The sequence below is a fragment of the Apodemus sylvaticus genome, chromosome 2 (genome assembly GCF_947179515.1).
Source record: "Apodemus sylvaticus chromosome 2, mApoSyl1.1, whole genome shotgun sequence".
Taxonomy (NCBI): domain Eukaryota; kingdom Metazoa; phylum Chordata; class Mammalia; order Rodentia; family Muridae; genus Apodemus; species Apodemus sylvaticus.
Genome location: NC_067473.1, coordinates 30,068,614 through 30,082,875, shown reverse-complemented (window position 1 = coordinate 30,082,875; position 14,262 = coordinate 30,068,614). Strand labels below are relative to the sequence as shown.

Below are 14,262 nucleotides of genomic sequence, written 5' to 3'. Positions count from 1 at the left end.
GACCGTTTCTTTTCAGCAAGCTGCTTCTGTGACACGTGTGACATGTACAGGGACCCTCCCTGGATTCAGGTTAGAGTCTGTCAATTCCTGTAGTGACAAATGTGATTCGGTGTACATTGGGACAACAGGCAGACTAGATGACACAGTAAGGAAATAAGTGGTAACAACCTGTCCTGGGCTGGGGAAGCATCAGGAAGGGACTAGAGTTAACTGTGCAGGAACACGAACTAACAAAGGAAAGCACACGATTCAGGTAAAGGCAGATTTGCTGAAAGGCTGGGACATCCTTGGTATCGAACTAGCTGAAAAACTGGAGGAGCGCCGGAGAGATGGCTCAGCAGTTAAGAGCACTGACTGCTCTTCCAGAGGTCCTGAGTTCAATTCCCAGCAACCAGACGTTGGCTCACAACCATCTGTAATGGTATCTGAAGAGAGCCACATTGTACCCACATTCATAAAATCAATCAATCAATCATTCAATCAATCTTGCTGGGTAGTAGTAGCACACACTTTTAATCCCAGCACTTGGGAAGCAGAGACAGTCAGATTTCTCAGTTCGCAGCCAGCCTGGTCTACAGAGTGAGTTCCAGGGCTACACAGAGAAAGACTTTCTCAAAAAACCAAAAATAAATAAATAAACCTGGAGGCATTAAAAAAAAAAACTCAGTGAAAAGAGTCATTTGTGAGCATCTTTGTTAACACTGATTTTAGATTTGGCATTTCACAATGGTAATGTTATTAAAAGAAGCCTAGTGTCCTGCAGTAAGTAGATTTTAATTTGAGACGAGTGTTTCCACTCACAGGCACATTGCAGAGGGGCTGAGACCCCAGGTAAGAAGGGCATGAGCTCTGTAAGCCGACTCCTCCACACTGATAGCGGGCGAGCCCCACGCAGGAGCATCCTGTCAGAGTGCAGACACTGTTCAGAAGCTGTTCCAGTTCATTGGGTCAAAAATCCGCTATTTACGAGAAGCTAAATACGGATTTGCACGATTGACCATAATGGCTTCAATTTTGAAAGATAGTAGTATCAGAGAGCACTTCCAGTTGGTGGGATAATTTGAGAATCGTCCATGCTCAAATGGCTAAAATATTGTACTTTTTGCTACTTCATCACTCCATTTTAGAAATAAGGCCTTTTTTTTCTTTTTCTTTCTTTTTTTTTTTTTTAAGGGCAGGCTTGTTGAGAAGGTGGAAGAATGTCAGTTGAAGAGTAAATCACAACAGCCGTGTGAAGTCACTCTTAGTTAACCACAGGCCTGGAGGTTAACCACTCTCCACAGGGATATAGAGTGATTAGATTGAGAGCCCCTACTGTTTGTCCATCTGTCAGTCCATCTATCCATTTATCTGTGTGTGTGTGTGTGTCTGTCTGTGCGTGCGCTCACGCGTGTGTGCCTATCTGTCTGTCTCTGTGTGTCTTTCTGCATATCTTTGTGTCTGTGTGTGTATCTGAATGTGTGTCTGTGTGTTTGTATGTGCCTGTCTGTCTGTCTCTGTGTGTTTTTCTGAATGTCTTTGTGTGTGTGTGTGTGTGTGTGTGTGTGTGTGTGTGTGTCGGTGTGTGTCTGTGTGTCTCTGTGTGCACGTGCTTCATGCCTGCGTGTGTGCAAAGTGAAACCTGAAGAAGGTGCAGAGGACAGGCAGCTAAACTGCTAACATTAAATCCTGAAGCTTGGAGCTGTGGGGAAATTTGACTATTTTAAACTGTACAGCTCGTTTAAAAATAGTAAAATTATACCATTATTCTTTCAGTATGAGAGAGAGAGATAAAAATACAGTTTTTCTAAATTGGAAAATTCGCTGTAATCTTGCTGCTAATGACTGATTTCTTCCAACAGTTGCAAGGCAGATTTGTTCTGATAGGTTGATAAAGGAAACAAAAATCAAGTGCATATTGGAAGTTCTTAGAGAAAATTACAGTTTAGGTATATGTTGGGGGTGGATAGTTAGACATTTTAATTGAAATAAAACAGTTTCATACTAATATGGGCTCGCTGTGGGTGTGCTTTAGCAACACATCTGCTCTTGACGCCGTTAAGTAGGGTTAAATGTATGTTAATGCTTTTGTGAGAAAATTATTTTTGATAACATCCATCTAAGGAAACTGGCTTAGGAATTTTTTTAAACAATATAGATATTATGTTGCATTTACAGCATGAATTAAGATTCTTAACACTGTTTAAAAAATTTGGAGCATTGGAGTTGCTTGGGTGTGCTTTCTGGGTGATGAAAGAAAATGATAATTGACCCAGTGGATGATCAAAGCAAGCACATCTGGGCATGGACCACAGTCTGCTGTTTGCCTCCAAACACTATAAGTGACTTGCTTTACATGTGATGGCTGAAGACCTTGTCATTCCACTGTATGAAAAATGCGTTTTCTAGCAGACACCAAGAAAGCCTTTGAGTTGGCCTCTCTGCCGTTGATTGAGTTAGAGCATGTGAGAGGCCATTTATATATTATGCTAAATGTCTACTGTCCACATTGTTCACCGTCATCCACTATGGTGATTTATGGTGCGTGTAGAGCTCAGATCTTAGAGTAGGGTGGTTCTTATCCACAAGGCTGACCCTAGGTTCTTACATGATTACATGTGGCTTGTGTTAAAACCGTGGATAATCTGGCTCCAACCTTCCCCCTGCTGATTCAGAATGTTGGGGCGTCAAGCTTTGGAATGTGTTTTAAACAAGCTCTTCTAGGGAACATGGCTCATTGTTCAGGTGAACAATAGCTGGTGTCATTTATTCTTCCTTGCGTGAGCTGCTCAGTGGGGAAAGGTGACTGGCTTCATAGAAACCATAACATGTCCTCTGGCACTACAAGAATGTCACATGACCTTCAGTTAGGGCAGCTCGATTCCTCAAAGTGTAAAACTGGAAGAGTTTTAAATTACACTTTACTGTTAAATACACTGGCATCATATATGACTTCAGTAGAGCTCAGCTTGGCTACTCGCACGCTATCTGTCTGTTTGTCCGTCTGTCTGTCTACCTTAAGATCCTCATCACCACTGTCTGTGTTCAAAATAACAATGAAAAACTTTCTAAGATCTTACAGAAAACTCATTTGTAATGTGACACGCTCTGTGCTTACTGTTTTAATGACATCCATTTTCTTTCAGACTTTTCTGGAGTGAGCCTCAATTGTAGCCAGCATTCCTTTTAGTTCTCCTCTTCAGACCCTTCACTATGATTGATATAAAAAGGTACTCGTCAGGAGGGTTTGAAATGACAACCTTGACACTGGGGCTCACGACACAGGCTGTCTGCATCCACTTAGTCCATTGTTCCTTAACTTGCGATTCAAGTTCATCTTTTATGCGACACTTGGGAACCACGTCCGAATAAGCCGCTGTTAGCTGTATCAGCAGGTGAAATATTACTTCTCATAGAAAACCCACGAATTTTCTTTGAGGAGTAAGAGTTAGGGAAGGTGGGGGACCCCTCAGAGAGAAGGCGAGTGTAGTCTATATAGTTCTCCTGTCTCCTTAAAGGGCTTGCTTGGGTGTTTAACAGAAACATCCTTTTTGCCTTTATTGTATTAATACACTTTTTTAAGATCAATAGGAGAGATATTATGGCTTAATGTTTGCAATAGCTTGATGAATCTTTTTTATCTTAATGGGAAACTCGTTTTCACTGATTTGAAGCTTCAAAAAGTGAATCTTCTAGAAATTAAAGAGCATTAATTTCGTTATTCTGTATGGAAACAAAGATGTGGGAAGTTAAAATTTGCATAAGTGAAGACCTTGATGATTTCAGATTATAGTGTGGTGGAGGTTAAGGAATAAGAGCCCATAGAATTTGTTAAAAAACAAATTCAGTCTAACCACTTAATGGCATGTGCAAGTAATTTGCCAATTAAATATTTCTAGTATTTGAAACATCTTCAAAGTAAAGAGTGGAGGTTCTTAATCTTTCTTAATTTCATACTTTAAGAAACATAATAGAGAATTACGTAGATTTTCATCACTTTTCATTCAAGATTTCATCATGGGAACTCAAGGAAGGATGGATTTTAAGTGTTGCAGGAAAACCGATGTCTTTTGAGAGATGTATGAACTATGATATTTCCAAATCTCACTCTGCTTGATTTTTAAAAAAAAATCCTCTGTAAGAATTTTGTGCCTAAACAACAACTTCCTGTATAGTTAAGACTTTGGTCTTATCTTAATGGTCACCTCACCTACTATGGGCAGAATGTTGTAGTAGGCACACTTGACTCAAATAACTCTCCAAGACAGGTATTTTATCCCATTTTAATGACTGAGGGTTGAGTCAAGCAGTTTGCCCAGTTGTGGCAATTAGCTGGAAGTGAATCTATAGCAGCCACTTAAGGTTTCTAAAAGTGCTTTATTGAGATTTAAAATGCCCCCATTTACTCTTCCTAGCTTCATAGTTTTTGGTTCTAAGTACAGTCACAGGACACCTCATCACCCTAACCAGGGATTCATTAGCAGGCAACCATTTCCTCTCAGTACCCAATTGGTTCCTTTGTACTCTCAAGGCCGAGGTAACCCTTAATCTGTCTGCCTATATCAAATTGCTCATAGCAATGTTTTTAATGTGCTTTTTTATTGGGTGTGTGCACATCATAGTGTGTGTGTGTGTGTGTGTGTGTGTGTGTGTGTTACTTCTTCCTTTTTTTTTTTTTTTTTTTTGGTTTTTGGATTTGGTTTTTTCGAGACCGGGTTTCTCTGTGTAGTCCTGGCTATCCTGGAACTCACTCTGTAGAGCAGGCTGGCCTCAGACTCATAAATCCACCTGTCTCTGCCTCCCAGAGTGCTGGGATTACAGGCGTGCGCCACCACCGCCCAGCCACTTGTTCCCTTACGAGGGCATGGCAGAAGGCAGAAGGTAGGGCATACCTTTACCTACTGAGCCATCTTGCTGAAAGTTTATATAAATTAGCTCATAGACTATGTGGTCTGTTAGTATAGACTTTTTAGCATAATATTTACAAAGTTCACCCACAATATTAGCACACTTGTCCACATATTAACATTCAATTATTCATTTTTTCATATTTGGATAATAGTCTATTATATGGACTATAGCGTGTGTTGTTTAGCTCATCAGATACTGAGTGTATACACAGTTTGTTACTGCTTTTTTTGGCAATGAGTAGTATGGCTATAAACATTCACTTGCATACTTTTTGTAGCTCTGTGGTTCCATTTCTTGTGGCTGCACATTTGGAAATAACATTGTTAATGCATTCAGTAACTCAGGGTGTAGCCTGTTTTCCGAAGTGGCATTTCATATTTCCAGCAGTGTTTGAGGGCTCCAGTGTCTTCATATTCTCAACAACACCTGTTGCACTCTTCTTGGTTATTGCTACCCATGTTAAGTGCTAGCCATTGGTCTTCCTCTTCCCAGATGAGGCTGAGGTTGTGGATCACCTCTGTAGGTTCTTGTGGGCCATTTTTATTTTGGAAAAATGTCTCCTTAGTTCTTTTTTCCATTTGAAAACTGTCCTTTTTATCCTTTGTCCGATCTAAGCAGAATTGTCAAGGCTGAGGAAATGGCTCTGTGGTTAAGAGCACATATTGTTCTGTAATACCCGAAAAACAAGGGCGCTCCAGCGCCCCATGCCTCAGAAGGCGATACCCATATCACTCACAAGAAACGGTCTCAATGCAATAAGCAAGAGGATTTTTATTCCAGAGCTCTGGGGTCCACAGTCATACACCACGCAGGGGTAGAGGGCTGTGGGATGCCCTGCAACTGAAGTCTGGGGTATTTAAAGGGGAAAAATCTCAAGGCAAGGGGTGGAGGACAAAAATCACAAACAAGCCAAGGGGTGGAGGACAAATCATGCTTGGAATGGGGAAGTACAGAATGAGGAAGTCAGGCAATAGTTTGTGCCTTAAGGAAGGTTAGAGATTATCTGGAGCAAACGTCCTTGGGGCATTGTATAGTTAAACACTGGAACTAGAACTGGGTGGGCTATCTTTCTCAAGCTGAAAGCAGAAAAACAAGTTACTGTGTGCTGGGCTAATTGTTTAGGGGGTCTAAAAACATTGAGTTGGGGGTTTTCCCCACGTGACCCAAGTTTGCCAAGGACCAGCCTTGGCATGGAGAGGAATCTGAGAGAAGGGTGTCTGTGAGCAACAGAAGGAATGACTTGAAGTCAAATCATGGATCCAAGCTGTGTTCTGCTTGCTAGAGTTTTTCCAATCTGCTTCTCTCTGTGGTCTACTTTCTCTCTGAAGATACTGCTTGCTTGCTCTTCTAAGAGATTTCTAAGTGACTCTAAGAGATCTCCTGTAAGTTGTTCTCTGGCCTACACACACACACACACACACACACACACACACACTTATGCTCACATTCATGAACATACTATGGCATGCACACACAAAATAATTTTTATCTTAAAAAATTCTCTGGATAGCTCGCATCCTGCAAAATGCAGGTCCAGTCCTTTATTTTCCATATCAATCTAGTTGTTTACTTCAGGTTTCTTTTTGTTTATCTTATGTATTAGTATCCTTTGACCCAAACAGCCCTTTGATTGTTTAGAAACTGCAAGCAAACTTTTTTTTCTTAAGATTACAAAAGAATTCAGAGACCTGTCTACCTTTGTTAAGCATAGTTGGTGATCTATTTGGGTGGGAATGTGCCCTGAAATTACCATTTCTGCCACACCTAGGCCTAACCTCACTCTGTCCAAGACTAACGTTGAACTCAGGAATCTGCCTGCATTTTTATCTTTTTGACTAGCTGGCAGATAGTGTAGCTGTCTTTGTTTCTTTAAATTCAAGAGGCCCGTCGTGTTTCATATTTCATCCTTATATTTTACATAGTTGAGAATATATATTTATTGAGCTCACGTATTTAGAGATCTTTTCCATAGCCCTAAGGGCTGTCCTGAAGGTCCCAGTGTTTACCATTTTGCTGAGACATTAGCCACATCCTCAACTCCTGGACGCCTGCTGTCTCTGATTACCATGGAGTCCTTATGTTAAACTGGGAGGACGTTACTTGTTAGTACACAAATGAGCCTTAAGCCCTCAGCAGCCATTGACAAGAGTGGAGGCTCACACCTGGGGCCTGTCCCAGGGGCAGGAACCATGTCACTCTGTCCCCACCAAGGCCACACTGAACTGGACACAAACTTAAGTACCAGCACCAACAGGGAGCTCACAACTGCCTGTAGCTTCAGCTCTAGGAGATAGGACACCACTCCGACCTCCTCATATAAACACAACGCACACACACATAATTATCAAAAACTAGACTTTTTATTTCTGAGTTGTGAGAACCCTCTCTATATTTTAGAGTTTATCATATACGATTTCCTACCCACCACCTCTAGTCTGTATGCTGTCTTTCACTTTCTTGATATTACACTTTACAAAAACAAGTCTGGTGATGTTCATCTTGTCTATTTTTTCCTTTCCTTTTTCTTTTTTCTTTTTTCTTTTTTTTTTTTCGTATTCAGTCAGCTATTTCCTAATCCAAGGCCACAAGGATTATGCCTCCATTTTTTTTTTCATGTTCCTTGGTGGATCGTCAGCTGTAGTTGATGGAAATCCCATGGCAGCCCGCACACATGCTTGACTCTAAATCATGTTTCTGGTCTTACTTGAGTCATTTGTTAGCCTGTGTTATGTTGTAAGCACAGTTTTGAGTTGCAGTCACTGTTGTACTGACTAAAGTCCAGCTCTGGTCTTGTATTTCAAACTTCCCTGGGCTCGCTGGATGGTGACAGTGCGTGCTTTTAATTTCAGTACTTGGGTGGCAGACACAGGCAGATTTCTCTGAGTTCCGGGCCAAGTTACTCTACAGAGTGAGTTCCAGGACAGTGAGGGCTACACAGAAAATCCCTGTCTTGAAGAACACGCGCATGCACACACAAATTCTGGGCTTTTCTGGGTTCCTTGGGTTCTCATAAGCATTCGAGAATTGGCTTGTCTCTTCGCTCAAGAAGCTAGCTAGGATGTTGTGAGTCTATACATCGCTTTGGCCAGTTAACGCCAACTTTAGGATGTACTCCTACCTCCCACCATAAATTTTATATAGTCACTTAATTTGAGCCAGGGTCTCACATTGTAGCTCAGACCAGCCTAAAACTTACTCTGCTTACAGCTCCTGAATACTGGATTCAAGGTACAAGCCACAAAGCTTGGTTATTTTGTCATCTAAATAATACTAATTATCCTAATGAGTGGCATTTTCTACCATTTGAAGAATAGATGTATTTTATGTTTTTTTTTTTTTATTAAATTTGTGTCTTTTTAAGGACATTACATTTGGGATTATTTCTTTGATTTTATTTTTTGATTGCTATTCCATATATGTAAAACTACAATTGACTTTCCCTGCCTGTCCTGGACCTCACTCTGTAGACCAGGCTAGCCTCAACTCAGAAATCCACCTGCCTCTGCCTCCCAAGTGCTGGGATTAAAGGCATGCGCCACCACCGCCCGGCTGATTTTATTTTCAGATTGCTATTCCATATATGTAAAACTACAATTGACTTTTTTTTTACTAATGTGAATTTTTTAGTGGAATCCTTGGGTATATGTGTGTGTGTGTGTGTGTGTGTGTGTGTGTGTATGCAATTTATTTGTGTCCCAGCTTTTAAAAGATTTAAGTATTCTATCATAGGCTACTGTGTTTCTACAAGAAGCCAGCTAGTATTTTGTAGCAAATCAATGTTTCTCAAGAGGGAAGCCCTAAGGAACCTTTCATCTTCAGGAAACAAACAGTTGCTACTTTGTTATTGTTTCCACCACTTCTAAAACCAGATCTCATTATGTAGCCTAAGCTGGCCTCAAATTTACAATCCTCCTACCTCAGTCTCCTGAATACTGGGGCTTAGAGGCCAACATGGCCTTGCCCGTTGTAATTATGTTTTTACAATATGTAAAGTATAGCCGAGGACTTGAAGGTGGAAAAACATTAGTGGAGAAAACAAAGTCTCACCAAGAAACTCACAGGGAAGTGAGCTTGTTTGGTAAAGCCTTGGCTAAAGTAGCATTGCCATTGCTGGAGATCCGATGGGAGCGGTAGACTTTCCCAATACTTCAGTTTGGCACAAAGTGAAGTAACGTTGACTGTGCTTCAAGCGGTGAGCGTTCCGTTTGCTTTCCTCTTGGAACAGTAATGGAGCTTAGGAAGGCACGCCTCTGTCTCTCTAAGCCTGTACCAGCGCTGCCATCCCATTTGCAGCCAGTCAGTCCACCTTGCCTCCTCTGTCCCAGCAGCCTTCCTCTGTGGATAAGACTTTGGGATCTTACATTTTATTCTAAGAGAATCCTTTACCTTTTTCTCACTTCTTTTAGGTAAATGATAGGGATAATATGCCAGAAGGTTCTCAACTGTGGAATTATAAACCAAGAAAGCCACAAAATGGCAGAAAGCTTTCTCTTTCTTCCCTAAGACTTCAGGTTAGGGGCTTGAGAGGCGGCTCAGTGAATCAGGGCTCTGGTACTGTTCTTCCACAGGACCTGGGTTCCATTCCCAGAACCCACATGGGATCTCCAGTCCCACAGGATCCAATGCCCCCTTCTGGCCTCTATGGATACTGCATGCACATGGTACACAGAAAATACTCATGCACATGAAGTAAAAATAAATAAATAAATAAATACAAAAAAGCAAACAAACAAAACCACCTTCAGCTTAGCTCTAGAAAATTCTGGAAAGGTCTCGATATGGTGAGGGCTTAGCTTAGCCATAGGTGAGTCCCCCATTTTAACTCCTGGAGTCTTTTACGGTAAAGGTCGTTTGCCTTTGGAAGGCAGAATGTGGAGCTTATCCACGCATGCATGTTGCTTTGCTTCGTAGTTGCCCATACTTTAGCTGTCAGATGAGGCATGCTCCCCTCATTGCCTCAGAAGACTAGGGAGACTTCTGAAACAGTTAAATGAAAACTTAAGAAAAAGGAGTATCTGTGTCCCTAAAAGGAGGCCACTGTCTGGGGCGGCACGGTCGTGTTTTCTCAGGTGAGGGATGAGCACCACTGAGGGAAGAACTCCATCCAGGTAAGAACGCCACTGAGGGGTGAACACTGCTAACTGTTGTGATATTTTCACTCATAGAGATTACTTCTGTCCATAAACCCAAAGGCAAAGGTTTAGAAGAGGAATGGCCCCAAGCCCTTTGTTGAGGCAGAACAAAAAGTTCAGATTTATGACCCCAAAAATAATTCTGTGGAAAATGTGTGTGACAGAAATTAATCTTTGAAGGTTCTGTAGCAGTTCATTGGGTGAGACGGTAAATAGAAAGGACCTTCTGTGCTTTGCAAATCACTGACTGTGTGTGGCCCGTCTACTGGCTTGCAAACTTCATGGTGGAAGTGACAATCCTGGTAGGAAGGTCAGAAGAGTGACTGAAATGTAGAATCTGTGCCAACTGGCAAATGGCTCTAGTCCTTGCCTCCCCTGACCCTCTACACAGCAAGGAGACCTGTGCTCTTCCCAGAAGAGTCTTTCCTCCTTCCTGGAAATGCAGCATTATGTCTTAGGACTTTAAATCAAATAGTACTTACTGCTGGCACATTATGGAAATACCTTGGGTATCTGGAGCAGGATCTGTCACGCCTTAGGGTGACTTTGGGCTCATATACTGTGTCTGAAACTTTGATTTGCCTCAGAAGAAATGAACATTGCTTTCTGCTTCAGAACCCCTGTGAAAGTCATTGTTAACCCTCCCCAGCCCCGGGATAAACTTAAGACAGTCTTCAGTGCCCACATCAAAGTTGAAAAAAAACCCTTTCCTATTTCTGTGCTTTCCTTCCTTAAACTTTGCTTCCTTGCTGTGGAGAACACCCCAGCCCCAGTGCTTAGCACTGCATCAACCTGATCCTGATGAATTTTGGGGGTTAGATGTGGATTTAGCTCCTTACCTCCTATGTTCACATTTCTCCCATAGTAGTGAGTACAGTGTGCATACCCTGTGCTGCTTTCGTGTTGCACCTAGCTCTTCACAGCATCTGTTCTACCGAAGCTGGTGTGTTCAGACAGCTAAGAAGCAGGTAATCGCACCACATCCTGAAGGCTACCTGGTGTTTATACTGTGTAGCTCCAGGAAGTTAACACCCACAGGGACCGTGGAAGGAATGTTTGGCAACTCGGTCACCCTGTGTCATTCAGGGACCACTCACGACTACTGTTGCACATGACTGGGTGATCTGGAAACTATCTGTACTGGCTGGTTTTGTGTGTCAACTTGACACAGGCTGGAGTTAGCACAGAGAAAGGAGCTTCAGTTGGGGAAGTGCCTCCATGAGATCCAGCTGTGAGGCATTTTCTCAATTAGTGATCAAGGAGGGGGGGTCCCTTGTGGGTGGTATCATCTCTGGGCTGGTATTCTTGGAGAGAGTCTAAGAGAGCATGCTGAGCAAGCCAGGGGAAGCAAGCCAGTAAGAAACATCCCTCCATGGCCTCTGCATCAGCTCCTGCTTCCTGACCTGCTTGAGTTCCAGTCCTAACTTTCTTTAGTGATGAACAGCAGCATGGAAGTGTATGCTCAATAAATCCTTTCCTCCCCAACTTACTTCTTGGTCATGATGTTTGTGCAGGAATAGAAACTCTGACTAAGACACTACCCTAGCTCTCCTTACATACTCCTTGGCTGTTTCAGTGGAGAGTTAAAATTTAACAACCAGTGAATCTCCTCCATCGCTTAGTAAGCTGATTTTTGCAAAGTGATGTCCTTTACCCTTGTGTCAGGAAAACTTGGGTGGAGGGTGCTGGTTACCATGGAGATTATTTCTCCTGAAGGTCACTGAGAAGAGGGACTCAGGATGAGCAGCAGTGCCAGTGGACTGTTGGTCACTGACTGCAGAAATTACTTCTCTGTACAGGAAATATCATGCTTCCAAAGCCACTGTCTGATCTGTTAACTATTGCAAACTTTCCCTGACTTGTTTCAGTTAAACAAACTACTTAGGGTGAAGTTGTCCTCTGCCCACCACCGTGCCATCCATGGAGAGGAATCACATGTGGACAGCGGGGCCTCTGCCAGCAAGGCATTAATAATCGCTTAGGAGCCAAAAGGTGTAGAGTAAATCTGGACAAATACACACGTACAGACCACATAAATATCTTTTTTGTAATAACTAAGGTCGGCAGGTTTTAGGGTTGAGCAAAGCCTTCCTGATATCATAGCTTTTAAAGTGCAGTTTTAAAAGTACTTTTCAGGACTTCGAGAGTCAAGCTCTCTAGAATTGTGGGGAAAACACTGTACCTCTAGGGTTAAAGGTTCACAGTTTTGTGTTTGAGTCTGACCTCAAGGAAAGAGTAGATGATAGTTAACTATAGGCGAAAAAAATTATTGGCTAGAATGAAACTTATTTTAAATGTATTCACTAATTTAAGTTTTTAAAGCTCACACATATGTGTAAATATGTATGTATAAATATGAGTTTATATAGGGCTGTTAGTCATTCAAACAGCGTTGAAACGTCAAGCATGTGTCTCTTCAGTTCCTCCAGACTTCCTTTTTCCACAGGCCACGTGACAGTGAAATACCTGGATGCCTTGGCTATATATTCTATCTGTTTCCTAGTTTCTTTTACTTCCCATGAAACATGAAGGAAGGGCCAAGAAAAAATATTATTGAAGCTGTCCTGCACTTAGAGCATTAAAATGACTTCCATGTACTATGTGGCCCAAAGGAATCCTCTGCTAACCTGAGGGCCCTAGGCTCTGCTTTGGCTTGCTTGTCATTAGAAACTCACCTTGGAGTCAAGGAACTTGACTATTCAGGGTATGGGAAAAGCTCCTGTGTGGTTTTCATGCTGTCTCTATTGTCTGAGTGTGGCTGCTTGTTTGGTGTGCTGGTTTTGTTGTATATCTTGAGCCTGCTCCACACTGAAGTGTGAACACAGATCTGGACAGGAGCTTCCGGTTATCCTAGGAAGTGCTGCTGGGGAAAGTCTGGCTTCAGGCTAAGGGGCTTGAACCATCCTGTCACTACATGAGCACCTGAGACATGGTGACTGTCTGTGCTGTGTAGTATTGGAGCTCTAGACATTGGAATTAGACCTCAGAAACTTCTCAATGCAGACGGAGTTTATGATCTAGTTTACCTTAGTGACCCTTGGCTAGATGTTTAAGAGCCTCGCCTCTTCCTTTTACTACACCATATTTTCTTTAAATTTTTAATTCTTGGTTTATATTATTTCTTTGATAGCTAGCCTCTCTCTATGTGTCTGTCTCTCTCTCTTTGGTCTCTCTCTCTCTCTCTCTCTGTCTCTCTCTCCGTCTCTCTTGCTCTCAGAAAACGTGGGGGTAGTACTTTGAAATTTTTATTTTATTGTCTTCACCATAGTCAGCCTGAAGGGTTTTTTGTTTGTTTGTTTGTTTTTTGCCACCATTTATAAAATTCATGTCCAGCATAATTTTGATTTTTCTTACCCTCACAGTGCAAACACACACAAGCACATGCCGATGGTAGCTTTGCTATTTTTATGACAAGTAAAAATTTCCAGAACCTTTGAAAACATGGGATGAAAACTCTGTGGGCATACTGAGGGTAAAAGTCGGAACTTTGGGGGAAGCCGAAGAGACAGGCACCAGGGATGCTTCAGCTTTTTCTTTTGCTTCCTTCCTAGATAAAAAAGTGGGAAGAGAAGGAGCCAGGCTTAGTTATAAAAACAAGCCCCGTTGACAGATGTATTAAAGCAGGTGGAAAAGCAAGGATAAAACTCACTGATGTGGTCATTTGTTTTCCCACCAACCTCTGAAGGCACATTTTCATTATGGATAGAGACTACTAAATAAAATAATGCCTTATTTAGAAAAGTAATTTCCTGTTGTTTTGTGTCAGTCTTCCTATACTCTGTGTGTGTGTGTGTGTGTGTGTGTGTGTCTGTGTCTGTGTCTGTGTCTGTGTCTCTGTGTGTCTCTGTGTATGTACACAGGCACCATCCAGCACCCTTCCCCCATGCTAGGCAAACACTGGACAAGTGAGCCACACTTGAGCCCCGTTGTCTAAGAGTGAACGGAGATGAGAAGAGACTTGTACACAGAGTAACACAATGTGAAATGAAATTATTTGGACAATTTTTGAACTTCTGGCAGCAGTGGCGCACGCCTTTAATCCCAGCACTCAGGAAGCAGAGGCGGGCAGATCTCTGCGTTCAAGTCCAGCCTGGTCTACAGAGTGAGTTCCAGGAGGGTCAGGGTTAGACAGAAAAACCCTGTTTTGGGGTTGTAGGGTGGGGTGCTAGTATTAAAGTTAAAAACCAGGACTGTTTGCTGCCCTTTTTTTTTTTTTTTTTTTTTTTTTTTTTTTTGTCTT

General features: G+C 42.1%; 1 protein-coding gene across 1 annotated transcript in view; it reads left to right on the top strand.

Moving 5' to 3' along the window:
• The window catches only part of Slc25a13 (solute carrier family 25 member 13), a 180,688-nt gene that overhangs the window by 69,094 nt on the left and 97,332 nt on the right, over nucleotides 1–14,262 (top strand). The gene's annotated exons all lie outside the window — the stretch shown is intronic.